The 27,990-nt window shown below is 43.5% G+C and overlaps 1 protein-coding gene across 1 annotated transcript in view; it reads left to right on the plus strand.

The window, feature by feature from the left end:
* Positions 1 to 22,393, plus strand: part of LIN7A (lin-7 cell polarity scaffold A) — a 499,534-nt gene extending 477,141 nt beyond the window's left edge. The window contains exon 6 of the mRNA XM_078674233.1: positions 14,823 to 22,393. The gene's annotated coding sequence lies outside the window, so the exon portion shown is untranslated. The remainder of the gene's footprint in view (positions 1 to 14,822) is intronic.
* The last annotated feature ends 5,597 nt before the right edge of the window (positions 22,394 to 27,990 follow it).

Raw genomic sequence — 27,990 nt, forward strand, 5'->3', positions numbered from 1 at the left:
TGGGAGACAGCAGTGAGATGAGGTAGTTTAGCAAATGCTGAGTTGAGATCTGACTGCTGCCTGGATAATGGCGAAATGAGCTTCGGGAGAAAAGAATATTTTTCTTCATTTTCAATCAGTGGAAACAACAGAAAGCAGTGATGTTTTTGAGAAGCTAAAGCAACATCTCAATCAAACGTGATCCCCATGCTACACACTGTAGTCAAAGGGCTTGGGCAATATCTGTGGAAGGTTGGAAGGTCAATACTTCAGTCTTCTGAGTGAAGCTTAAAGTAATTATTTCACGACCAGTTAGTTACTTCAGAAAGACAGTCACAACATTTGAAATTTAGTGCGATCATGGTTCAATCCATACACAGAACTCATGATAGAAAAGCGAAAGACAGAGATCCATCTGGCCAAGGGAAGCATCCTAAGGTAAGACTGAAGGAAGAACATCAAGAATGCAACACTCTTCAAAGTGAAATGGGCCAGCACTACTGCTTTAGACCAATTTCTTAAGAGTTAAGTAAGCCACCAATTTCTGTAGAGTGAAGTAAGCCACTCTAATGACTTCCCCCTGATATGGCTTTGTGCAGTCTAGAAATCAGAACTCCAGAGGACTCCGTCCCGAAGGTGGTAGCAAGATCAAAAAGGATCAGCAGTGCCAGCGCCATGCCCCCTGGTCCAAGTTCTTTGTGAACAGCCATGGCTCCTCTGTACAAAAACCATTCTAAGTTCATTTCGAACAGATGCTAAGGCAACCAAAGTTCTGTGATAGGGCGTAAAGCCTGCTCGTGCAGAATCCAAAAGTTGGTTACTGTTCGTGAGTGTGAATATTTGAGAACTGACCTCCTTCTTAGTTACTGTAGCCCTAAAAGATACCAGATAAATAGGGCTTGGACACACAGAATTAACCAGCACTTTTTTTCAACAAAATAATTTCCAGATCTTCTTTCCCGTTCAGTGGAACCTAAATAAGTCAGGCGCAATGGTAGCTGCTGTCAAATGCTAAGAGTTAGGCATGGGTCTTCTAGGGATTGAGATCTAATTTAACTTTTAATTTTCAACGTGGATCCCCCTGATAACAGGATGAATTCTGTAAGTATCGAGAGCTGAGAATTCAGGCGCAACTAATTGGTGAAATCTCAAACCAAAATCGTAGGATTAAAGTATCTCTGTATCCACTGTATTTTTCCAAGACTAGAGGCTAGATACTCATAGCGTGCTGGAGAAGCACACATCGTTTTACTGTGCCTATTAGAATGAGAAGATCTCTTAAAAGTTTTGAAGATTTTCATAGTTGGGAGAAGACAAACATGAAGAGTTGAAGCAAGATCAACACATTTAAGTTCAGCATTGTGTTACTAAATTGCAATCGAATAGTGTTGTTTTGCTTTGGAGCAATAGTTTCATCACCAGGTGCACTTCAGTCCTTTGCACACCCATTCAAAAGAAGCATGTGTCATTATGCCAAGGTGCAGATTGTTGAGAACAGTGAGGGAGAAAAGTTGTTATGTAAGTAATTGTATCTAGTGCTGAGTTAAACCTCTAGTTGAAGTTAGTATTACCTGTATTAGATAAGACAAGGGTTGTTCTCCAGTTCACAAGCAAAATAATGAGTATCAAGCAACTTATGCTTAGAGAACAGATGCCTCGTGCTATGATATGAGGGCCTTGCCAAGAAGGAGGAGATGTAATAGAACAAATGCAAAAGGTAATGGATGCCCTTAGTGTTTGAAAAAGCAACCATCCTGTAACCTATATGCGAGATAAGCTCACAACTATGAGATCAACTCAGATGTGGAAATATCAAATACGATCATGTGTCCTGTGGCATTGGTAGGGCAAGTAACATAACAATTAAAGTCAAGAGTGCTGCAGGATGCTAAAACAAATACTTAACTACTGATTATTCCAGTACCTTGGCCCACAGGTTAACATCACCCAAGACTAAAAATGTGAAATTTTGTGAACTACGAATACATCTAGTTGAAGTTGGTATCAGGGCCACAGATTGATAAGCCAGCACACTCACTAAGGAGGAAACAGGGCTCAGGGGAAAACAAAAATACGTTTGCATTGGCAGTGTTGTTCATAAGTATGGTCATGATGGATAAGTGCTTAACATAAATAACCACTATGCCTTTGGCAAATTTTGTAGGCTGCAAAGAGGTAAGATCACCATAGTCTGCCAAAGACTCTATCAGCCATGTGTTTGCTCTGAAGAAAAGATCCAGTTTATGGTATTTATTTCTGCTAATGATTTCAATGCTGCGATTAGGCATAGACCTCAGGGTTAGTAAAGCGGTTCGCAGTAATTTATAGGAAAGATTTCAGTCTCAAAGTCTCCCTTTCAGTGGCCAACGATGGAGTGGCTGGAGGCGTAACTACACCCTCTTTTCTATTTGTCAATCAGATCAGATCAGGTCATGATTGCGCCTGGTATGTGGTCCTAGTTGGAGTGGCTTGGAAGCCACCGATGGTGGATGCGTGAGCCTGCTGCTGCGCGCTGGCCGTGCTGTATCCTGCGATATCGGTGCTCAGCCTGCCTGCTGAATTGTCCAGTGCTTGACATCGCCTGAAGGAAGGATTGGGAGAAGAGATGACACAACCTAAACTCTGAAAAGGGCTGGATAGTCAAGGTGGAAGAGGCAGGCCTGACTTTAAAATGGCGACCCCGGCCTGCTAGTTGGCGAGGCCCAAGTTGCAGTCTGGCATCCCTCAGGGGTGGACAGAGGCAGGAGAGGTGTGAACTCACGAGAAAAGCAGAAAAGGGAGAAGTCAGGCATTGGAGGCACGAGGACAGTAAACTGCACCTTCCAGCAAAGTCGGAACTGTGGAGGGGAGACATTGGCCTGGACACTGACGTTATCTCCCAATACTGATGAAGGTTGTGGCAGGGAGAGTCGATTTAGACAGCCTTAAACTTGAGAAACCACTTGTGGTGTGGTTTGGCCAACTGGGTGCACATATACTACTGGGGTGCCGGCGGGTGGTTTCAGTAGGTGGCCGATGTCGACCAGACTGGCAAGGCTACTGAGGTCAAGGTCAACAGTCTCCGAGATAATCAGACGGCTGAGGCAGCGAGAGGTGCACTAGGGGCCCGGTCAGGCAGTGGAAGCTCGGGGCGCGGATCGGGACACAGCATGAGGTTTGCCACTTGCTCTGACACAGTGGGGACCCTGACAGTATTTCCCCTGTCCACCCCCACAATTTGCCTGAACTTCTGGTGCCCGCCCAGTGCTACATGGTGCCCTGTGACTGGTCCTAGGTCCCGATGGACCTGCTGGAGGGCGAGAGGTGCAGAGATCATTCCTGTAGAGTAGCAAGGTGCGACTGAAGGTGATTGGGGGCTCAGATGTGGAACAGCTGGCCTAGTTTAGTCAGAGAGCCCACATCCCACCTACCCTCGCCCAGAGCCACTGGGAGCCCTGTATAGGTTCTGGACCCTGTTTTTGCCCTACGTGACCAAACAAGAACTGTGACGTGAAATGAGGACCCATTGTCCTGGGAACATCATATGGCTACCTACCTTTGTGTTACTCTGCTGATGAGTTGATGTACCCTGCTGGTGCTCTGTCTCCTGAGGAATAGTCCCTAGCAGAGATAGGAAAAGCTAGGGTGAAGACAGCGAGAGTGCCATCAGATCTGGGGGATGACACCATCAAGAAGCAACAAGAGCCACCAGGATTAGGCAATGGTGTCAAGTATTATGGTCAGTTGTTGCAGACCAAAATACTTGGCACCATTGCTGACACAAAAGCCACCCTACATCAAGATATACGTACTGTGTCTGTGGAGTTTGGGCTGCTCAGAGCTGAACATCATAAATTGGGAGAACAAACACTGTCATGTCAGGTTGCAGATTGGAACACAGGGCTTGAGATGCAGAAGGATGCAATAGGAGGAACAACATCAGGGTGGTTGAGCTGCCAGAGGGAACAGAAGATAGAGGCATGATTACTTTCCTTGAACCCTGGCTACGCACTGTGGAAGCTAAAAAAGGATTAGCGTTCACTTTGGTGATTTAATCATACACTCCTATCTTAAAGTCCTCATACACTCATATCCCAAACATACCAAAACCCAACAGGTCTCTAGTTGTAGTGCCACAAATACTCAAATGTTGGGAAAATACATAATATATTTATTAAAAAAAGTTTAACCATTATTTTTTACAAGCATTAAATCATAAGTTAAAAGATTGTTCCATGCATAAAAAACTGTTTCATGACTATACCGTTTTCATTGTGCAATACATGATTTTATCATAATGAAGTGAAGTTGGGAATCTGAAGCAAGAGGTAGGCCACACGGACACTGGCATTTGCACGGGATTTGAGTGACATTGGGCTCCTAGGAGACCGACGGTGCCGATATACGAGTGACTGGGAATGCGCTCACAGTTGATGATACTGCTGATACGCCTAATTTAATCAACCACCTAAAACAAATGAACATATATAATTGGACCCCTTCATTGTGGGGATGGAACCATAAGGCCCAACGATGAATTCACTTACCCATAAGAATTTCACATTTGATTAAGACAACCCTAAGAGTCTCATTGGTTACATTGACAAGGGTTCCAAAGAGGCACATAGAAATTTTGTCTTAAAAAAGGTGGTCACTATTCATATAACACCCCCGAAATGTGTTGATGCACTAGATAAACTAAATCCATTCAACATGCTGACATATTTGATGAGGAAGTTTGTAGAAATCGTTTGCCTGCTTTTTTATTTTGTCTACGGATGAGTTCACAAACTATAAAAAAGTGCACTGTCGTATATGTTGTGTCTCTCCTCTTTTTTTCCAACTTTCATTCTTGTTTAAGCTACAGTGTATTTTATTGTATTGTGTTAAATATTGAGGCCACCCTTGTATTGGAACCTTTTTGTTCTTTTTATATCTTCATTTTGATGTAATCATGTATTGCACAATGAAAATGTTATAGTCATGAAACGGTTTCTTATGCAAGGAACAATGTTTTAACTTATGATTTAATGCTTATAAAAATCATTTTTAAACTCATTTTTTAATAAATATATCATATATTTTCCCACCATTTGAGTATTTGTGTCACTACAACTATTGACCTGTTGGGCTTTGGTATGTTTGGAATATGAGTATATTAGGACTTTAAGATAGGAGTGTATGATTAAGACACCAAAGGGAACGCTAATCCTTTTTTAGTCTTGTTGAGCCCTGTACCTTTGGGGTACGTGGGGCCTCTCTCACAATATTGGCTATGCACTGTGGTAGCACCAGGCAGCCTCTCCACCTTTTACACCCTTGAAAGTGCGCATAGGGTCCTGGCTCACCCTCCCGCACCAGGTCACACACCGCCAGTCCAGTCCAGTGGTGGCAAGACTCCTGCATAATAAAGACAGGCCTGTCCTCCTACAAAAGGCACGATCAGATGGCCCATTTGTGATAGATAGCAGCTGGGGTACCGCCCCGGAAGACAGACACTGCTGCTACAGTCAGAGATCCGCAATTTAGGAAGAGGGCCAGGAATACGCCTAAAAGCGGCGCATAGCGTCACGCTTCCAATAGTCACTCCGAGGACAGCGGATGCTCTTCGAATAAGCAAGGCTCCTCTAGATGGGGTCAACCACTTGGGAGATATGGAATGCTCTGCTGATGAAAGATTTAGACAAGCTGAAAGTTATTGATGATTGGGCCAGCGCAAGCTGATCCGAAGATGGTTGTCCTCAGGCTGTGACCTGCCCCCTCTTGGAAGACTGTACCAATGGCTGTTTGGGGTCTACTGATGAGACTGATGGCTTGCTTGCAGTTTGGGCGGCTGGTCGTTGCTAGGCTGCTCTGGGGGTAGGAGAGTTCTTGTTTGTGTTTTTTTTTTTAATGTTTCACTGTGTTTTGATTGCAGGGGTTGTCCTAGATCCTTACTTCAGGAACGGGCTGGGTGGGCAGGGGGTGGGAGGCTTGGGATTGAGATGGGTTTCCGAAAATGGCTTCCACACAATACACACTGAAGTTCCTGATGTGGAATATCAGAGGGATGGGCTCAGCCATTAAGAGGCATAACGTTCACAGATACCTACGAAGGCAAGGCGGAGGGTGCAGTTAAGCTCTGCAGCAAGAGAAACATCTTTCACTAAGTGAAGTGGAGATATTACACAGAAGATGGAGAGGGCGTATATTTGCGACATCCTATTCCGCATATGCCAGGGGTGTGCAAATTTGGATAAGGGCCGGAGTAACCTTCGAACCCTTGCATAAACTGGTAGATTAATAGGGTAGATATGTGTTGCTGAGGAGATTGCTTGGGGGTGATAATACATTGTCCGTACATTGCCCGTGTATGCCCCAAATCAAGACCAGGTGCCCTTCCTCCAGGGTCTCTCGGCCCTTATGGCCGACGTGACGTTGACAGACATGATACTGGGGCGACTTTAATTATGTGGCTGATTCCACTCTGGATCATTTGCACCCCCCACTACTAGAGGCTCAGGCCCATCGCATTACAGCAGGGTTGTTTGGACTGGTGGGTTTCGTAAGTAGCAGAGCAGCTAACTCTCTGTGATCTATTGAAAGCCATCCTCTGAGCCAAGCTTTTGTTAAACTAAACGGAGGAAAAACCGAACTCCTAATTCTCGGTGGAAACAAAATTCTCTGGGGCCCCCAAAACTGGCCTCTTCAAATGGGTGACCTCCCCCTACCGTCACAATCCGTCCGTAACCTCAACATAATTATAGATGACCAACTATCTATGCGACAGCAATCGGATAAGGTAGCCTCAATCTGCTTCACAATTCTTAAATGGCTCAGAAAAATTCTTTGGATGCTGCTGCCTTCGACACAAAAAACTGTGGTCCAAGCCTTGAGCGTGTCCAGACTGGACTACGGCAATGTCCTGTATTTGGGCGCCAGTAAGAAAGTGCTCCGGAAGCTGCAAGTAGTCCAGAACTCTGCGACCAAAAGGTCCTCTCCGCGACCTCAACTAGCTCAGGATAGAAAATCATTCCAAATTCAAAGTCCTTTACTATATGCACAGGATCAATGCCGGTACAACACCACTCTACCTCAGGACCTTAGTTCACCCATACCTCTCTATGCGTCTTCTCCGTTCAGCCAATCGGGCTAAATTTTAAGTTCTTAGGACGGTCCTTTGCTTACTTGGCCCTGTCTCTATGGAATTCTCTCCAACCCCCACTCCGCCACAAACTTAATTATCACAAGTAATGTAAAGGTCTTAAAACGTGGTTATTCAATTTCTAGAGTCTGTCCTTCCTTTTCGTCCAGCAGATGCATAGGCGCCGGGAAACCTCTGGATAGCTGTTGCGCCATATAAATTTAACAAAATAAATAAGTGGGCGCTGGGGGTTGGAAGATATCTGGAGAACACAACACATGCGAGATATAGATTGTTCATATTACTCGCCCGTCCACCAATTGCACTCGAGGCTCAACATCTTTGTTTCCACACGAAATACCTGGGATGTACGTTCTCATATCATAGTGCTTTGTTGTTGACTTTTCAGCCTTTGGAGAAATGCCCTTTGATCCCACTGTGGTGACTCAACCCGCTGATGTTGGAGGATATTTGTTTTAAGGACACAATGGGCAGCGCCATTGATACCTATTTTTCTAACACTATATGAACGGCATCCACAGTGCTAGTGGAATGGGAGACATTTAAGATTGTAACGGAGGGGATTTGCCTGGGACAGCTATAGGAGGGCAGAGATACCTTCACCGGGAACCGAAGGAGCTAGAGGACAGACTACGTGGGTTAGATAATGCTCAGGTGACAGGAACAGGCGACTTGGAAACCCTACGGGAAACACATGCACTTTACCATCAGGCTCTCGAATGGCTACGGTACCATGATACTATGGGGTATCTTACCAAGGTTCAAGAAGAGGAAGGGAGGCCTGGCTGATTACTGGAGTGGCTAGTTAGGCCGGAGACCCACAGATCCCCGATCACACATGTTCGAACTTGTACTGTTGAATCTGTCCACGAGCCAGAAGCGATAAACCCATTATTCCGTGACCATTATGAAGTCCTGTATAAAGCACCTCCCCTGGTCTCTCCGGGAGACAGAGACATTTCTTGCTGGCATTGGACCAACAAGCAAAGGAGACACTTGGTGGCCGGGTGACAGCACAAGAGATTTGTGTGGCTATTAAGAGTATGGGCATGGGTAAAAACCAGGGCCCAGAAGGTCTCCCTGCTAAATTTTACCCTGTGCATGCCTTGAGACTGTCTTCCCGCTTGGAGACCTTATATGCAGAAACTTTGAGACTTTGTCAGTTCCCTGAGTACACGCGAGACACACTAGTGATTCCGCTCGCCAAGACGACCACTGCGGGGGCACAAATTACAGGCTTCCGACCACTGTCCATGCTCAACATGGATTTTAAAATACTTAGTAAGATCCTGGTGCACCATTTGCTTCCATACATGTCTACCCTAATTCACGTCAATCAAAATGGTTTTATCCCATCTTGGAATACCTCATTTAACCTGCGTAAATTGTACTCTATGCTGCATCACCCTGGAGTAAGGCTCTTCCCGCAAACAGTCCTCCTATTGATGGATCTGGAAAAGGCCTTTGGTACACTGCAGTAGGTTTACTTAGTTGAGACTATGGGGCGTATTGGTATTTGAGACAGTTGGGTGAAATGGGTGAAGGTGCTTAATGAATGTCCCATAGCATGGGTCAAGACAGGCAAAACAGTGTCCACACAATATGGAATCTTCCGTGACACCTAACAGGGATGTTGTGTAACCGGAGGGAAAGAGGAGGTACTTAAGAACAGGTCGCCCTCCTAGAACGTATTTCAAAAAGTGTAAACCCACCTTCCTGGGTTCAGAGACCTGTCTTGTGTTGGGGCTCTTCTAAAAATAACGAGTGGAGCCAAAAGAAATTGCAGAAAGAAAAAAAATGTTCTTTCTTGAGTCCCCTCACTCACCGGGGTTTCCTCACGGTGACATGCTTCATCATTGGGGCCATCCCAGTTCTCTACGAAAAGGGGCGTGCTGCGACTGGCGAATTACGTAGGAGCACTTAGTTGTGAAGGGCTATGTGTAGTGCAAAAAAAGTGAAGTGGAGTGGTGAAATGTGAGTTAAAAATACCGTGCTAGTGGGCCTCAATAGTTTATTCTGCTCCTAGGTTGGTATGCTTAAAAGTGGGGTTTATACTGAAATCCGACCAGCTATGAAGGTAGGGTCAGTATATGGTCAACATGTTTCACGCCACCCCTGGCGTTTCTTCAGGACCATACATCCCGAGATGCGGTCCGACGGGGAAGCAGCTAGGTAATGACTCGCGGTGTGGCTAAACAGGAACAATGCTTCCATAGAAGCGACACCGCCCCCCCCCCTCTGAGACCATGAAGTGCTATTAGGCACCTACAAATGTTCACCATTGAGCAAAACATACGTCAGTAATCAAAAGCGTATGTATTCTGAACCACGCATGTTTCTAGTTTGAGCTGCGGTCGCTAATGTATTATTTTTGTATCACTTATTAGTTACATAACCTTCATTTTAGGTTTTTTAGGAGTGGAAATACAGGGCTTGACCCTGTATGGTCCTGAAGAAATGCCATGGGTGGTGTGAAACATGTTGACCATATACTGACCCTACCTTCATAGCTGGTCGGATTTCAGTATAAACCCCACTTTTTAAAGCATACCAACCTAGGAGCAGAATAAACTATTGAGGCCCACTAGCACGGTATTTTTAACTCACATTTCACCACTCCACTTCACTTATTTTGCACTACACATAGTCCTTCACAACTAAGTGTTCCTACGTAATTCGCCAGTCGCAGCACGCCCCTTTTCGTAGAGAACTGGGATGGCCCCAATGATGAAGCATGTCACCGTGAGGAAACTCCGGTGAGTGAGGGGACTAAAGAAAGAAACATTTTTTTCTTTCTGCAATTTCTTTTGGCTCCACTCGTTATTTTTAGAAGAGCCCCAACACAAGACAGGTCTCTGAACCCAGGAAGGTGGGTTTACACTTTTTGACCTAACAGGGATGCCCATTATCACCCCTCTTGTTCGCCTTGGTGATCAAACCCCTGGCTGCGCTGTCCCAACAAGGAGGTGATGGGGTGAGCCTGACTGTGGGTGGACAAAGCCATATCATCTCCCTATATGTGGATGCTCTCCTGATCTTTCTCAGTGATGATGTGGCTGGCTCTGCAGTGGCACTGGGCCTCTTGGGAAGGTTTGAGCTCCTATCGGGCTTGAAGGTTAACATAAGCAAGACCTATTTGTTTCCCATGTCTATGGAGCTGCCCCACCCCCTGGACCTCCCTGTGGATCTCAACTGGGCCCCTTCTACCTTTAGATATATAGGCATTCACATCTTCCACTCCCTGGAAGACCTGCAAGAAGGAAATCTTGTGAGGGCTCTCAGGTCTCATAGATACTGTATCCCTTGTGCTTGCTCTTTGCAACTCCCAATTATGGCCCAGGTTTCCCTATCTAAGATAGTCATGCTGCCATGTCTGCTATATGTTTTTTATTTATCTTCTAAATAAAATACCTGCCATGTGGTTCGAGCAATTGGGCTCACTGCTGCGGGATCTCATATGAGAGAAGGGGTGATGGAGGGTGTCCTTAGCAATGCTGCAGCGCCCCGTGGTGGAGGTTGGTCTGGAAGTGCTGAACTTCGAATTTTGCTTCCTGGCCTCTCAGTTACAGTGGATTGCGCAGTGGCTGGAAGAAAGACAGACTCTGGGACTCCCACTGCCCTACTGTTGGTTAAACGGCTTGACCCAGCGGCGGTCATCCCTCACCAATCACTGTTACAGACCATGGCCCTGCGATGTTGGAAACGCTGCGTGGCTAAAGTGGTGGGGGTTCCTTTGTATGCACCGATCCTGCCCCTGGTTGGCCTACCACATGGACAAAAAACAATATTCACCCCTTACCAAATGATAGGTTGGACTGAAGTCGGACTAGAGACTGTAGGGGACTGCTATCAGCAGTCCGATCTTGGGGTACTGGTCAGAAGGAGCCCACAACACATGCGGTATTGCATTCTATGGTCACATTGGGCATGGCAAAACACCAGGTGAAATGGTTTTATGCCTCACTGTCGGAGATGTCCCGTACACCGTTATTAAAACTAGTAATCGCTGGGAGATAATATGGGACAGGGAACTTTCAGATCCGGAATGGGGCAGAATGATAGCATACCCAAAAAAGGTCTCTTGTAATACTAGGATGAAATACACGCAATTTTATACATATGACCTATATGGCACCACACAGACTCCGGTTTGCCTATAGTGGCAAAATATGTGATTGCCAGAGGTTTAATTATTTGATAATGAACTGAGAAAAACCCCAATTCCAAATTGAATGTCCATATAAATTCTTCTTTATTGTACGTCCTTCTTTTGGAAACTTGAGGCCATTCTTCATCAGTTAATATGAGTACTGGTATTACAAATCAACAGATACAACGGTGATCTTCTTCTAATACATGTAATAGTGTGAAATAGCCAACATGTGTGATTTCAAATTCCCAAATTTCATCATGATCCAATATCCCAATAGATAGATTCTTTCGATAACAAGCATAGGCTGTAGCCTCCCATCAGTTACACTGATACAGCTACACTGATGGGAGGAGGAAAACAGGGAACTGAGAAGTAGCGCTGGGCCTTCTCTTTTTCCCTGAAGCCTGTGAGAACCCTGAATGTGACTGTGGTGGGGAAGAGGGGAGCGGAGACAATACTCTGATGGGCAACACACCCAATAGGAGTGATGATGAACTTGGGGAATAGGGAAATTATTGGAATGGAACACAGTAGCACGTAGGCAGCCAAGTGGAGATTGAGAGATGCCTTTCTATGGAATCTCTCACCAACGTATCTGGGATAGAGCGCAGATGACACAGTGGCTAGAGACTAAGCTGGCAGTGACCAAAATCCCATGCCCGCACCTGCCCGCACCTGCCTGCACCTGCCCGCCCCTCCCCTGTACACCACACTTCCCAGGCCCTAACCCATGTCTTTGACATAATATTGCACAACTTACACCCCCCTGAACAGTTAGTTGGTTAATAGTTATTTTTTGTTTTACACAAACTGTGTGACATTTCCCTGAAGGCCCCTTTAGGACATGTATAATTGAAAGTTGTACACCATATAAGTAATAAGCAATGTACTAGGGTGCTACAGCATTATAGGAGTCACTTTACTCACAGGTCCCTGTGCTCATATTACCCGTCCGGCTATTAAAAGCTGGGGTAGGACCAGAGACATGAGATGTGGCCAGTGTGCACCTGTTTGTGATAATGCTAAGCTGTACCACCAACTGTGTCTCGTGCAATTTTATTAGTTGATATATATGACTGATGATAAACTAAATGCAAATAAAACATGTTTGAAAAAAATTATTTTGACCTAGTGGAGTAGATGGAACCCGGGGTTCTGGCAGTGGCAACACTGCATCCACATGTGCACAGACTAGTTTATTGAGGACACCTTTAGAATGCCCATGGGGCAGCCATATGCACAGTGGCAATGGCGGCTTATAGGGAATGATTGTGGTGGGGTGGAGGGTACGATGGGGGGGGGGTTTAAATAATATAAAATAAAAACTCACTTACCTTTTCCACCGCCTCTCTTCCGTCTCTGTTTCGCTTTCCCTCGGACTCCAGTCTGGAAGAAGCTGCAGGAAACACCCGGGCTCACAGGCCCCCCTGAGCCAATCAGCATTGTGATTGGTCTGAGCACCATGGACGGGGACAGGGAGACTGTGCATATTCACCAGCAGGCTGTGCATTACAGCCTGGTGGGGAATATGTAAAGTGCGAATGAATGTTTGGAAGCGCCAAGGCAGCCAGCCAAGCAGTCATGTGCACTTACGTATTCCCAAACCACTCCTCCTCCCAGAGCCACCAGCCTTACCCCACCCTAACCCAGCCGCGCAGTAGCGAAAAATAAATGGATAATAACGTTGTTATTATCATTTTATTTTTTCATTTTTCACTGCTCTAAGAGCAGTGGGGCGACACTCCTCGGCATTAGCGGAGGACCCGCCACTGGCAGTGGCCTGGAATTGTCCAACATCAGCTGTGGCCAGAGATGGGAAAAGAGATTGCCAGCAATCTAGAACAACGCTGCCGTAATCAACACAGAAAACGCGTGGGGGAAATAAAATAGACTGGAGACCAGCTACTTTCACCCATATCTACAGGCTGCCCTGTAAGTGCAGCTACTGGAAAACCAGAGCAACCTAAATTATAGGTCTGTAACATAATTCAACACAAAGAAAGGGATAAACTGTACTAAGAACAGTGCTTCAGTGTGATGCCGGAATCACAAATCATAATATGGACATAACCAGGATCTCCAAATACAAGCAATTAAAATGGGGCTGCATTAGTTTGAAAAACAGCAGTTTTGCAAACACTCGTGAATGTTGATTAACAGTGAAGAACCCGCCGAGGCTGAAAAAGATTATTTTGCCAGCGGAGAACACATTTAGTATCCATTTATCATGAAATACGATGTGTCATAATTGCTGCATTTCCTACTCTGGTGCAGTTCAGCTATGATCCATCTATGCCCAGTTGAACACTCCACTCCCCAATTAATCTGTAGCACCCCACATGACTCTCCTTATCCTTCTAAAAATGTATCTCACCCACATGGAACAAAAATAATCTGCATCTAAAATTCTGCTGGCATCCTCATCCAAGAGATTAGTGCTCAACCCAGACAGGTCTACATTCTTTAAATTTACAGTCACCCGAAACCACAATTCTAATATCCTTCCTTCACTGTCAGACCAGATATGGCGCTAGTAGCACCAGGTGAAACAATCTTTTTTGACACCCACTGACCCAATGACCTCCTTCACGACGGATTTCCTCATCTCACCCTCCAACAGTGACCTCAACTCACCATAGCCCCTCTCTCACATGTATTTCATTTGTATTATAGCGCTACTCATACCAGTGTAGTGTGTCGGAGCACTTTACATCACACACACATTACACAGAGACAGTTAATCACATATGTGTAATTCAATCTACAGGTAATGTTGCTTGAAACAATGAAGATTACAAGATGTTGGAATCACATTGCCCATACTAGTAGGCAGTATATTGTGTCTGGAGCAGCACAAACTCATCATTTAAAACGTCCCAAACTGGTTGTGGTTGTCATCACTAATAAGAATGTATTTCCACCCAAACAATACCTTTTTAGTAACAATAGAATAAAGAAAGACTCGATTTAAAAACATAATATCCTAATCTATACCTTTCAGTCTGCACACAGCTCTTTGTTGACAGTTCATAGGCCACTGTGCTACATTAGGATTGTAACTTTTGAATTGCATGTAACAAAAGGATCTCTGTAACAAAAGCAATAACCCACTGTGCTATCTACATAGAATACAGTTCTGTGATCTGTATGGTACACATTCTTTGCAGAAGGCATATTCCCTGTTCTACTTTATGGTGAGTTGGAACTGCCACTCAACAAAACTCCGATCTTTCTCCAGCAGGGACATTAATCACCAGAATTATCTTGACATTTTAATGTTGCCTGAAAACTGAAGGACACACAAGGAACTCTACAGCAGGTGCTTTTAGACCTATATGTTATTTTGAAATACAGCACCCACCCGAGTACAGCGCTAGGTGCGGCTGCACCAGTTGCTCCGCCGTAAAGCCAGTCCTGCATTAGAAACATGAAGCCCTATAAATTGCAGACACTGTGCTGAATGCAAACTGTGTATGTAACATAAGGTGCTGTTAGCTGCAAAACACCTGTACAGTAAACGCTGTGCCTTGCTTGTGCTCTCAGATTTCTTTTTCTTTTTTATTGTAGGTTCTTCATGAAGAAGAAACACAAGAATACCAACAGCAACAATCAGTCAAACACAGCGGTGCTCGAGTACTCCAGTGTGCAATAAACCAAGTGGTACTCATCCAGAAACTGTGAATGAGAGGGCCAGAAACCCTGAAGAACAGATACCTGTATAAGCGCTGTCCTTCTTTCCAGAGTGTTAGTGCCCTGTTTAGCAAGGCTCTTTGAACTCTCCTGTGTGTGAAATGCCTTGTCAGGACAGTATTTGTCAGTCCCAATGAACCTTGAATGTGGACCGGACAGCGTGCTCCCTGTAGGTCTGTCCCGAGAAGAACAAAAGCCCTCACAACATGCCGACGATGCAGAATCGGTTCCTGATGTTGCACCTTGCAAGTTCAATGGCTGGCACTCCCCTCTACTTCAAAGCTGTTGAAATGCACGGCAGACTTGACTTCCAGTTCTACAACACTTGTCGGACTTTACTTTTAAAGTTGTTTTCTTCTTATAGGACCAACTGTCTTTTAACACCTCTAGTTTTCATATATTGTGTTTTGTATTAATATATTGGAATCGTGTTTAGATTGTCATTGTTTAAAGTGTAAACAATAACTATACTCTTTACAAAAGTATTCAGGGTTTTTATTACCAGCTCTAAAACACCGGTACTTAAGCATTTTCATTGCAGATCATCTTTGCCCAATTGATGTGTTCCGTAGTTAATAGACAGTGGGGTGGCAATTTGGAAAATCTGAACAGTACTGATAAAGAATTTGGTAGGATTGTCTTAAGTTTGCATGCACTCACTATTTTCCTTGTCACTCTCCCCTAATTCTGCTATCAGTGAGATGAAATACGTGTCAAATCCCACAAGGACTAAGGTTAATGGCTATCTTTATTGTAAATATAGTGATTTCTCCTAGCCCTTACAACAGCTTTTTGCATGTTTTAAACTAACTCTTTTCTATCATGGGAAAATGCATAGTTCATCTATTTGCACAACATCTTGCCCTAGCGGTAGGTACTTCCTTAAATCCCCACGTTTCTTTACCTTAGACATTTTTAATAAGTACTTTTCGCCAAAACGATGCTTCTTGTATGGTATCTGGGGTCCAGCTCTCTATTTTACCTGACAATATATATATATTTTTTAGCTTATTGGAGTTGTAAGTCGCATATTAAAGATTGTCTGCCAACAATCAAAGGCATGTTTACAATGCGTGATAAAGATGATAGGGCATTCCATAATCTTAGTTATTTAGTTATTAAGGTACATTACAACATTGTTTCTCATTTAACACAATTCCACTGCTGTGTCTGACGAGATGATGTTTAGCATGCTGTACATCATGCTTTCTTCATTTGTTTTTGCATCCATATACTTCTCCACTGCACTCCATGTTTCTCGTTGTCACCCACCTGGCCTCTCAATTTCTGCCTTTAGAGATCAAGTACAGCAACTCACATTTTATCCAGGAATTAAATGCTCATAATATAAAACGACAAACTCCTTAAGGGCCTCTAAAGACCTGGACACATCCCTTTCCAGTTTTCTATGGTGAATATGTTATCTTGGAAAGATTAGTAATACTTGTTGGAACAATGCTGAGAGCCCTTAAGAAACATCGGTGTCACTCATCTCTGCAACCAGTGTCCATCCTCTGAAATGGAGCTGGAAATTGGTGGAAACAGTCTCTGAAAGGCAGACATATTTAATAAGACAAACAACAGGATATCCCAGCTCTCACTATAGCTTTTCCCAGTCCTGAAAAACATAGCCTAATACAACAGCAAATGTATTTGGAAATGTTGGAACATTTTAATCACAAATAAGAATGTGTTCAAGTACAAGGTGGTTGTTTCGCAGATACAAATAAAACATTTTCAAAGTAAAGATGCAACAAACATTTGCCTCCACATACTAAATTCTCAAATTCTATTAGATACTTTACTTCTAATATATCAGCAATTGAGCCGTTTTTTCCCCTAAAGAGTGTTTTGTGTTATTTTCAATCTGAAGCCCTACTATATATAAAATGGTACAACATGTCTTTGGAATCTTTGTCACCCGACTACACTTCATATTCTCAGTGTGCAAGACTTCATGCAAGGACATTCTCAAAGGTTCTGCTTTCTGCTTTGGATGTCAAGTGTACATCAGTAGAGTGTTGCATTACATGTATTCCCACTGTATTGGACAGGTGTGCTTAGGTCCCAGCACCTGCCCCAGAATGTGCTTAAGTGCGAACGACCATGTAGAAATAGCAGACACACTCACAGCAGTGCAGTTATCGTGTCATTAGTTGAAAACAGCAATAGTTCTTTAAGAGCAGCACAAAAGCAGAGGTGATATCCCATAATAGTTGCATAAATTCAAAAGAATAACCTTAACCCGACAGTGCAGACAACATAGCAGACTTCTCTTGCTGTTCACAGCAATATGCTCTAACCTGCGTGTGAAAGTGTCATTGATGTCAAGACTTATAGTTGTTTTTCATTATGAAGAGCTTTATTTCGGTCTGGCGCCCATAAAAGCGTACATACAAAAAACAATACATTGGAATTCATGACAGTTTAAAATTGTACAATAGTTACCAGGCTTGTTTGCATGGGTCTAGTTACAGCACCTCCGTAATTCAGATAAGGGAAAAAAGTTTGCACTAACATATCTTGTAGATACAATGATTTGTAAAATGATTTAAACAGAATGAGTGCAAAACCAAAGGCACTAACCTAATAGAACAGACTCCTGGTGGAAACCAATGAATAATAGCAGCAATGGGACAAATGGTATAAATTTGCTTTTAAAATGTAAAATGGCCATATAGTCTCAACTCAGTGAATCACATTGTGCCCAGGATAAGACCAAATAGTAACTTACACAACTAAAAACAGAAAAACTTCAGTAGTTTTTAAAATTTAGAAATAGAAAAAAAGATATTAAAATTCTTTATAAAACCTACAATTTTTAAGAACAGTGTAGATTTTATTACTGTGTAGACTTGCCTACAAACATCCAGCGCCTATAACACATCGAAGTAAAAAATTGCGATACAGAAAATATGATGGGTTTGCAGGTGTTGTATTTTAAAACTCTAAATGCCTTGCACAATGTGCAAACCCTAAATTCCTACACAGGGGAATGAGCCAGTACTTCCTTGCTAGTTTGTAAGCTGGGAAAAAAAGAAAACATGGAGCTCTGACTCTTCCTCCCAGTTACAGGCTGGGCACTTCCTCCGGGCCGCGCTTCTCCATTTGCAGGAAAAGGCACGGAGCACGAGGGTACCCAGTCTGAACTGAACATATTGTTTCCTTGCCAGGGGTGGATGGAGGTCATATACAAAAGGCTCAAATACCTGTGCTAGCTTTCTCATTCGATAGGCATTCACTAGTTCTGGATTGGGAAATTAAGGGGCATGCTTCCTCCGCACTACTCCACAGGCTTGCTTTACCCAGCCTAGTACATTCTTTTTGTATGTGAATAAAGCAGGGAATTTTCGCCGCACCAGGAATACTAAATATCTCTTTTAATTCCATTCTGTAGACTATCAACTCAGGTGTCACCTATAATCTGCGCCAGAACGTGAGGGGTTTCAGTCCTATCTCATCTCTGATGAGTCTAATCCCTAAATCCAGCCATAGAGGGGTAAGGGGAGTGCTGGAGGGGAGACCCAGAATCTGTCTCATAAAGCTATTTTCTACTTTACTCAGGTCTTGTCAACAGCAGTAGCCCCATAATTCGGCCCCCTATAATGTAGCACCTCTGGCTTGCATTTTATAGATCACCGCTACAGGGCCTGCACGTTTAGAGGAAGAGTTTCTTAGTAATTTGATGATTCCTCCAGGTGTCTGAGCTAACTTAAGTTTGGATTTACCAAATTGTGGGCCCCACTCCATATTTTCTGTCAGGGTGACCCCTAGATATTCAAATACCGTCACCCTGTCCAGTCTAATGCCATCTAAATTGGGGTTGGGACGCAGTGCTTTCGGTGGATTAAAAACCATAAACGTGTTTATCTCCAGTCCCCGTTTGTTACAGAAGATGGCAAAACAATCCAGAATCCTTTGTATTCCCATAGGGGATTTCGACATTAAGAGGGTGTCATCAGCAAACATGATTGCGGGGACCTTGATGCCTGCCAATTTGGGGGCATCATTTTCCCTTACCTCAGTAAGTTGGGAGAGTAGTGCATTGACAAAGAGGCAAAACATGGTTGGTGCGAGCACGCAGCCCTGCCTTACACCTCTGTCAACTAGAAACCGTGATGTCAAGTCAAGTCTCCTCTTTTTCTACATCTTACTTGGGCAAAATAGCTTCATGTAATCTTACAAGTATGGCCAGCAGATAGGGGGAAACCCCATTTCTATGAGTACCTCCTACAATTTTTCTCTAGGCACTAAATCAAAGGCCGACTTTAGGTCCACGAAGATCAAGTAGAGGCTTCCACCCTCCATTCGCACCGTTTTCCAAAATATAAGTTGTAATCTATAAATGTGGTCAACGGTAGAAGTGTTCTTCCTAAAACCAGCCTGATATGGACTTAAGATCGCATGGTCATCCATCCACCCCTGTAGGCAATCAAGGATTAACCTCGCGAAGAGCTTTTGTGCCACATCAATCAGACTGATCGGTCTGTAATTGGCTGGCAAAAGAGGGGAACCTTTTTTAAAAATTGGCACTATTTCTGCCCCTGCCCAGGTTTCGGGGATTGGCATACCCTTCAAGATGTCATTAAATAGAATCTGTAAATAGGGTCCCCAAATTTTCGGCTAATGCTGGACAAGATCCCCCGGGATCTTATCCAATCCAGGAGCTTTGCCAGGAGAGAGCTTATTTATCACATTTACCACCTCTAACAGAGTAAACTGCGGAACTTCTTCACAGTTATCCCTGGGCAGAGTTAGTTTTTATATCTACTCAGTTGACGATCATTCTCATTGATCCATTGTGCCCACTCCAAAAGTAGTTGGCACAAAACTGATGTGCCTGTATGGCCATTTGAAAAAGGTGTTCAAAATACATTTATATCTAGTGCGTATCCCAATGTATTCTCCCCTAGCCCTTTGGAACTAGATTGGTGTTAGAAAGATTCTAACAGAACTTTCTACCCTTATCGAGGATGTGCATATCTAGGTCATGTCAGGGTGCTGTACCCCCCCCCCCGCCCCAAGAAATGTCCCAAAAATTGACTTCACTATCTAGGGAAAACAAAACAATAGCAATATATCGTGTTTGCTTTCAAATCCCACTTATTCAAGAATACATTTCTCTCACAAAAAGCAGCATGTCTCCACATTCACAATTGCACAACTAACCTAAGTAAATCCTAATGTAACATGACGATTCTTACAAAGCATTCTAAACACATAGTAGGAGAAATTAGGTGCCATAATGCAAGTCATAAAACTTCCCCTATTTCATTCAATGGCATAATTTCCACATATTGTTGGATATTTTTTACTACAAGCAAAATGTCAGCAGCTATCCCCTATAAGCAGAGTAGTGTTACCCTTACGAGTAAGCTGAGTTTAGCGATGTGTTTTTTTGGTTGCTTTGTGTTCAGAGCTTTCCATTCTTTATGTTTTTCCAAATTGTATCTCAATGTTTTTCTGCAATTTTCACAAAATAGTTTGAATTCACAAGCTCTATTGTTTCCGTATCCGTCATGCTTCTTCTTTGATATTATAATATAAATGTATACTTACAGCATAGATACTATGCATATTCTAGGTTATTATAGGTATTTTTCATATGTTTCATCTAATGATTTACTTTCGAATATTTATTTGTTTGTTATTACCATTACTTGGTCTGTTGTTTGAAACATGTTTATCATTGCCAGTAATTTCTCATTTGCTTTGTTTTAATGCAGATGGACCTTTTCCGTACCAGTTATCATTTGTCATTCTTTGTGTTGTATGAGATTTTCCCTTTTATATCTTTAGTATTTATTTCTGGTTGTATAAAGATATATGGTTTATTTCTTGCAATACGTTTACAACAGATCTGGTGGAGATACATATAGTGTGGTAGTCTTTTGTGTAGGCACGGGTGTATTAGTGCATTTTACAAATTGCCTCATTCACATTTGAGTGACGTATGTGACCCACATTAATTCTTTACAATGGTAAGGTTGTTTTTATAAGTCCTCATTACTAAAAGTAGTAAATATTGTTAGTTGGAATACTTGCCAAAACAAAAATACAAATAATTGTGGAAACAATATTGTCCTGAGTATTTTACACAGATAAAACAAATATATATATATATATACACACACACACACATATACATATTCCTATATAGAGCACCCTTCAACACCAGCGACACTCTAAATTCGCTGACTTCAAATGTCTGTGTTTCTAGTTATGCCTTTAACTCCTTGCGTGCATCGGACGGCCGGCGGCCGGCCGACGTCACGGTGGGCGTGTACGGAGGACGGCCGGGGGCCGTCCGAACCACGCCATAAATCACCCGCACCGCGGCAAAATTTTCGCCACGGTCAAGGGGTTAAGCACACGTGTCAGGAGTTGCTTTTATTTATTCCAGGTTAGCTTGGATAGTATTTTAATAATCCGAAGCTGTAATACTGTGCCTGGAAGGGTAAAAGGCTATAGTCATTTTACATCTCAGCATAAATGGCACTAGCCTTTGCTTAAATACTTTGCTGTATTAATGGCAAACAACTTTGCCCCTTTCTAGCTTGCTGTGGATGGCACTGTGCGAATCTTATGCTTACAAAGTTTGCTAGAAAAACAGACATTTGAGGTGAGCAACTTTAGTGTCACTGGTGTTGCAGGGTGTTCTACATCGAGCTGCTTTCCACCTAAACATGGGACCTATCCAGAGCTCTCTGCATCTTTTTTGCATAAATATATATATATATATATATACAGAGAGAGAGAGATTTTTATATATATATGGATATATAGATATATATATATATTATGTTTGCTGTAATTTTAGATATGTTGCTGTAATTCACAATTATTGTGGCACATTATATCTAGCCCTACTTTATGGGTTCTGTGTATTTGCTTGTATATTTCTAAGAATTGTAAATATGACTTCACTGACCAATACCATAATATATTGAAGCAGTACATTATATACTCTCCGCAGTTTTTACAGGGCTGCTATGTAAATTGCAAGATAAACATGACACGAAACAGAAAAATCTGTCGATGAAGAAATTTATTATTAATGTTTTTCTGACATTTCCATAAGATTCAGGCAAGACCCAATGCATCTTAATGAAATTAAGGGTATTGATATAATGTGCTAATATCTGTATATCTCTCATGTGAGTGAAATGACAGTGCCATTTTTGTCCTTATCATATATTTGTTGATGTGTCATAACATTACAGATATACATTGCAAAGAAAATATCAGTTACACAGTTAAAATAAAGACATTTGATGATGCTGTTCAATACCTGCAGAGTCTAGATGTTGTGTTTAATTTGAGAATTCTGTCTATTGCTATGTTGCACCATTTCCTTAAAATATACACACTTCTACAATCACACCTTTACTATGTTAATTTTAAGAAACAAAGAAATATTAAATAAAAAACATTTTCAAGTAATTAAAGAGCATTTCCTGTCACAGTTATTTGTGTCGTACACATTAGTTTATGCTTGCAGCAAGCACTGTTTTAAAAACACTAACTGAAAATGCGGGACAAATGGGATGCATCCTTAACAAATGATGAATCAAATACATCACTGGCCTAAACTATTATCAAAATATGTTATTTTGTATATTTAGTCAGAAGGTACCATCTTTGCTTATGCATTTATATTCTTCTTATGATGGGGATCCAAATAAGTTGAAAGAAGGTTACACTGTCCATAGAATTTTTCAATTTTCTTTTATTTAGAAAAATTTACATTACTCTATATTACATTCTTAGTAAATCAAATTAATAATACCCTGAATTCCCCCTCCTGTGGAGTGCTTCATGGGACTTCTTTAAGTTGAATATAAATGAAAGAGGGGAAAAAAAGCAACAATCAAAATACAGGTCTGTAGTTTAATCTTCTTCAATAATACCCCACTTTGGAGTACATTGTGCCACCCTTAAGATCCAGAACAGTAAAATGTGAGGCCATAGTGTTTTCAGAAATGACAATCCATATCTTCACATATTGCTTCTATTCTTTTGAAATTATACTCATATGTGGCAGTTAGTTAATACAGAGATAAAGGACTGGGTGGCAGTCAAATCACTTTTGTATTAAAAAAGAGGTGATCAGTTACCAATACTGGTAAAACAGCTTGTCACATCTATGGAAACACTGGCCCTGGAAAATAGGATGAACAAGGAGGTGAGAATGGAGAAAACAAACATACTCTACCTAGAATGCTAAATGTATTGTTCATTCAGTAGGTAGAAAATATGTTCACATAAAAACAGTGAAATGACCTTTCTTTGTCTCAGTGGGGGTGCCAACGTTTTCCTGAGTGGCTTGCGGGCCGGCCGGCTTCGGATTCTGGTTACTGGGCCCTGTGCATTGCTGCTGCAGCCTCCCGGTGAAAATGGAGGCTGCTCTGCCTTTTTTTGTCGTGTTTGGTTTGGCTGGGGCCCCTACCCGTATGGTGTGGCCTATGGTGGCCTAATTGTAAGCTCTTTCCTTGCTGGCTTGGGCTGCGGTGTGGTGGTCTATGGCCACACCTCTGCATTCCTTTCATGCCACGCTGCAACTGACAGCAAGTTTTTGTATCTCCCTGTCACTGCACGCGCTGGGGCTGGTTAAAGGATGTATTTTCTACTTTCTTGGGAAAAATGTGTTTAAGTAGGTGGGTTTGTTATTTGTTCTGTCATTTACCTATGGTTCAGTATGGGAAATCATAGTCAGAAACACAGACATTGCTCTCCTGAATCTTCATCCAGTTCCTCAGGGGGCAGTGTGAATTCGCCACCTCCTTTGAAGAAATGTAAAGGGGGTGATAATATACGGCAAATAAACTGATTTTGGAGACTTTGTCTGCTATGAAGTCTTCTAAAAAGGAGGCTGCCAGCATGTCCAGAGAAATGGTTTTGTCCCAGTTTTGGAAACTGTCTATCAAGGCATTGCCCATTCATCCTATCATGATGGAGGTTCTTTTGGAAGAGTGGAAGTATCGTGACGGCATAATTATGCCTCACTTTATGTCTAAGCTGTACCCCTTGCTGGACATGGAGGATACTATTTCAGAGTCTGTTCATATTGACTCTATTGAGGCCATTCTGGTGTTGTGTCCGTCTATGGCTGAAGATATTGTTCTAAAGGATGGCGCAGTTAAAAATATTGACTCTTCTTTGAAGAAGGCTTATGAGGGATCCCATCTCGCCATCCGTACTGGGATGTATGGTGCGTTTGATTCGACTTCAAGTCCTTGTCCTCCACTATGCAGGACGGTAGACAACGCCCTGAATTGTTGGAATCCATGAACCGTCAGGCTGAGTTCCTCTCCGACGCTGTGTTTCACTCTGTTTGCGTTCTGCTCTCCCCTGTGGTGCGTCCATTGCTGCCCGATGTAATTTGCAGCTGAAGGGTTGGAGCACAGATGCTGCTTTGCAATCGCTGTTTACTAGTCCTCGTCTTTTTGGTAAAGACCTTCAGGAGAAGTACAGGGTGTTCAAGGAATAGAAGCTTTGGCATGAGGAGCCATACCTTACCTCTGCTAAATGTTTTCGGCAGCCTTCTCCTAAGTAGAGAAATTCCTTCAGGAACCAGAAGAGCCATGGGAGAGGTTTCCAGGCGAAGTTTCAGAAGAAGCCTCCTACTGATTCGGGTCCTGCGAATCAGTGTTTCATGACTATGCTGCATTCCAAAGCAGTCCTGCTGGAGTTCTGCTAGAGGTTGGTGGGAGAATGCACCATTTCCTGGCAGCATGGCGTCTCATGACGACAGACCAATGGGTATTAGCTGTCCAGGACCGGGGTTACCAGGTCGAGTTCCAGTCCCCCCCACGTCAGGCCAGAGTGTAGACTCTGATCTTGAAAGAGGTGTCAAGGCAGCGGGCCCTGTTGGAGGGGGTTCAGCTGTAGTTTTGGAAGAAGGCAATTGTTCATATTACTCGGTCAGAGTGAGGTCAGGACAATTATTCTATCATCTCTCCAGTGCCAAAGCTCACAGACAGCTTCCGGATCATGATCAATCACTGGCTCCTGAACAGGTTTGTCCGGAAGATACCTTTCAAGATTGGGACCCTGCAGCGTGTGATCCCATTGAGTCAGACCGGTTGGGTGACGTCTCCCTTGGATCTTCAGGATGCGTATCTGCATGTGCCTGTGACTTTGGGGTTTCAGAGGTTTCTGATGTTTTACCTTTGGGGTCGTAATTGGCAGTTTTGTGACCTCCCTTTGGCTTGCGTTCCTCGCCTATATTCTTTAACAAGGTGGTGACTCCCCTTGTAACTCACCTTCCTCTCCTGGGGGTGTCTGTGTTTCCTTACCTGGACGACTGGCTTTTGCAGGCCCCCTCTGCCCTGATGATTTGACCATTCATATGCCAGAGGGGCACAGCTTTCTCCTGAATTTTCTGAAATGGCATACTTGGTTCCTTGGGCAAGGTTGCATCTTTGCCACTTGCTGTGGCTTCTTCACTGCTTTGTTTGTAACCCTGTTCAGGATTTCTCCTTGAAGATTCCTGTGTGTCCGGATGTGGTGAGCAGCATGCAGTGGTGGATGGACTCTTCCAATCTCTCTCGTGGCATGTGGCTGCATCCATCTCCTCTGGTGGTACCGACGACGGATACCAGTTAGTTGGGTTGGGATATGACTCTGGGTCAGTGGACCATGCAGGCTCATTGGCAGGGACCGGAGTCCTGCCGCTCTTCCAACTGGAAGGAAGGGTCAGCTGTGGAAAGGGCCCCTCGATACTTCCAGGGTCCTCTGTTGGGTTGCAATGTTCTGGTGAGGTGGGGCAACACTGTGACTATGTCTTACGGGAATCATCAGGGCAGTACTCCCAGTCAGTCATTGAATCTTGTGGCCTGTGCTATTGCAGGTTGGGTAGAGCTTCATCTCCAGGCTATTTCAGCTCAGCCCATCCAGGGCTTGGACTACGTGGTGGCGTATTGCCCTGAGTCCCATGTTCTTGTCCTCTCTAACATGCCTGCCTTACAGAGTGTTCCGTTTGATTTGGACTCCCAAGATGGACTTGTTTGCTTCCAGGTCCAATGCTCTCCCGCCCATCTTTTGTTCCCGGATTCCGGAGTCGGGGGCATGGGGTGTGGAGGCCTTGTCCCTCACGTGGCCTTCTTGGTTGCTATATGACTTTACTACCTTTCCCCTCATCCCTGCATTCCTGTTGAAAGTCCGGAGGGTGGGGGCTCAGGTGCTGGCTGTGTTGCCTTACTGGCCCCAGAGGTCTTGGCTCCCGTTGTTGTTGAGTCAGGCATGAGTCCTCCTTGGATCTTGCTGCAGTGCCTATCTCCTCTGAAGTCTTCCACTGCTCACCTGCTGGTCCCTCTCACGTTAGCGGTGTGGAGGTTGAATTGCAGTTGCTAAGTGGTCAGGTTTGCCTGACCACATTATTTCTGTGATGCAGGCCTCGCGTGGGACGTCCACTTTGTCTTCTTATACTAAGCATTCATCTTCTTTTGACACCTGATTTATGGTTGTGGTCTGTCCTCTACTACTTGTTCTGTCTCTGAGATTCTGCAATTCTTGTTAGACGGGATCCATAAGGGCTTTCCTCTGTCTACCCTGTAGTGCCATGGGTAGATATCCGGTCTTTCTGGAATCTGGATTCCTTGTCCTCTTCGGAGAGGCTGTTAGTGTACCGGTTGTTCCGTAGCTTTTCTCTCTCCTCATCTGTTGTCCGTACTTCGGTGCCTCCCTAGGATCTTTCTCTGTTAGTGCATACTCTGTAGTCCTCTCCTTCTGAGCCTTTGTTTTCTGTTGATGTCAAGTTCTTATCTTTTAAGGTGCCTTTCCTGGTGGCCATCACCTTGGCTCAAAGGTTGGGGGAGCTTTCTGCTTTGTGCTGTTCTCCACCTTTTTTGAGGTTTGTGGAAGATGCTGTGATTTTGAGTTTGGATCCTGGTTGGCAACCTTAAATACGTTCTACATTTCCTTCTTCTCAGGAGTTGGTGTTGCCTTCTTTCTACCCTTCCCCTTCTTCTCCTGTAGATAATTTTTTGCACACTTTTGATGTGGAGCATGCTTTGACCATGTATGTGGACTTGTCGGCTGCTTTTTGCTTGTCTGACAGTCTGTTTGTGACTTTTGCACTGGCTGGCCGTGGGAAGGCTGCCTCTCGGCTTACCCTGGGTCGTTAGATCAAGTCTACTATTTCCTTGGCTTATCGGGGCTTTGGTTTGCTGTGTCCTTCAGGTGTGCAGGACCGGAACACGAGGGGTGTCTCGGCTGCCTTGGCTGCCTTTCATGGGGTTTCTTTGGATGAGATCTGTTGGGTTGGCACTTAAGCTTCTGAATCTACCTTTATAAAGCGTTACAGTTTGAATTGAGTTCTGAATGACCATTTGGATTTTGGGTGAGGTGTTTTGCATGCTGTAGAACCTGCGGCTCCTTGTTAAATATTTTATTCTATTAAAGATTTCACTGTGGTGCGCTTCTTTCCTGTGTGTTGTCTGGTTTGTTTTCTGTTGGTGTTCCCAAGGCCTTCTCTTTGTGTGGGTTGCTTTGGTATGCCTCATATGTGATGACTGGGTCGAGGATGAGGGACATAGAGGGTAATGTTCTAATTACTTACCGATAATCCTCATTACTCTTAGTCCTACTCGTTCTCAACCCAGTCATATTTCCCACCCACCTTCTCTTTGTCAGGCCTTTGTTGTGCTTGGTATGTCAGGAAGTGCTTTGTGCTGGCTATTGTGTTATAGCCCCTGGCAGGAGAGTGGATGGAGCCATAAAGCGGTTCCTGTTTTGTTTACTGTCAGTGGAACATACCTCATATGTGATGACTGGTTCGAGGACGAGTAGGACTTAGAGTAATGAGGATTACCGGTAAGTAATCAGGACATTGGTGTAATTGTTGGACTTTGCAGTGGTCCTATTTACTATTCACACTGCAATGTAAGCAACATTTTGAAAAGCTTTTGAAAAGTTTTGAATTTGAATGGTTCTTGCTAAACATTGTAAAATAGGATAAACAACATCCAATTGAACATAAATCCTGAAGGTAAATGTAACTATTAACAATAAAGAAAATGTAAAATAAAAGTGAGAAAAACGA

This window comes from Lissotriton helveticus, chromosome 1_1 (assembly GCF_964261635.1).
Source record: "Lissotriton helveticus chromosome 1_1, aLisHel1.1, whole genome shotgun sequence".
Lineage (NCBI taxonomy): Eukaryota > Metazoa > Chordata > Amphibia > Caudata > Salamandridae > Lissotriton > Lissotriton helveticus.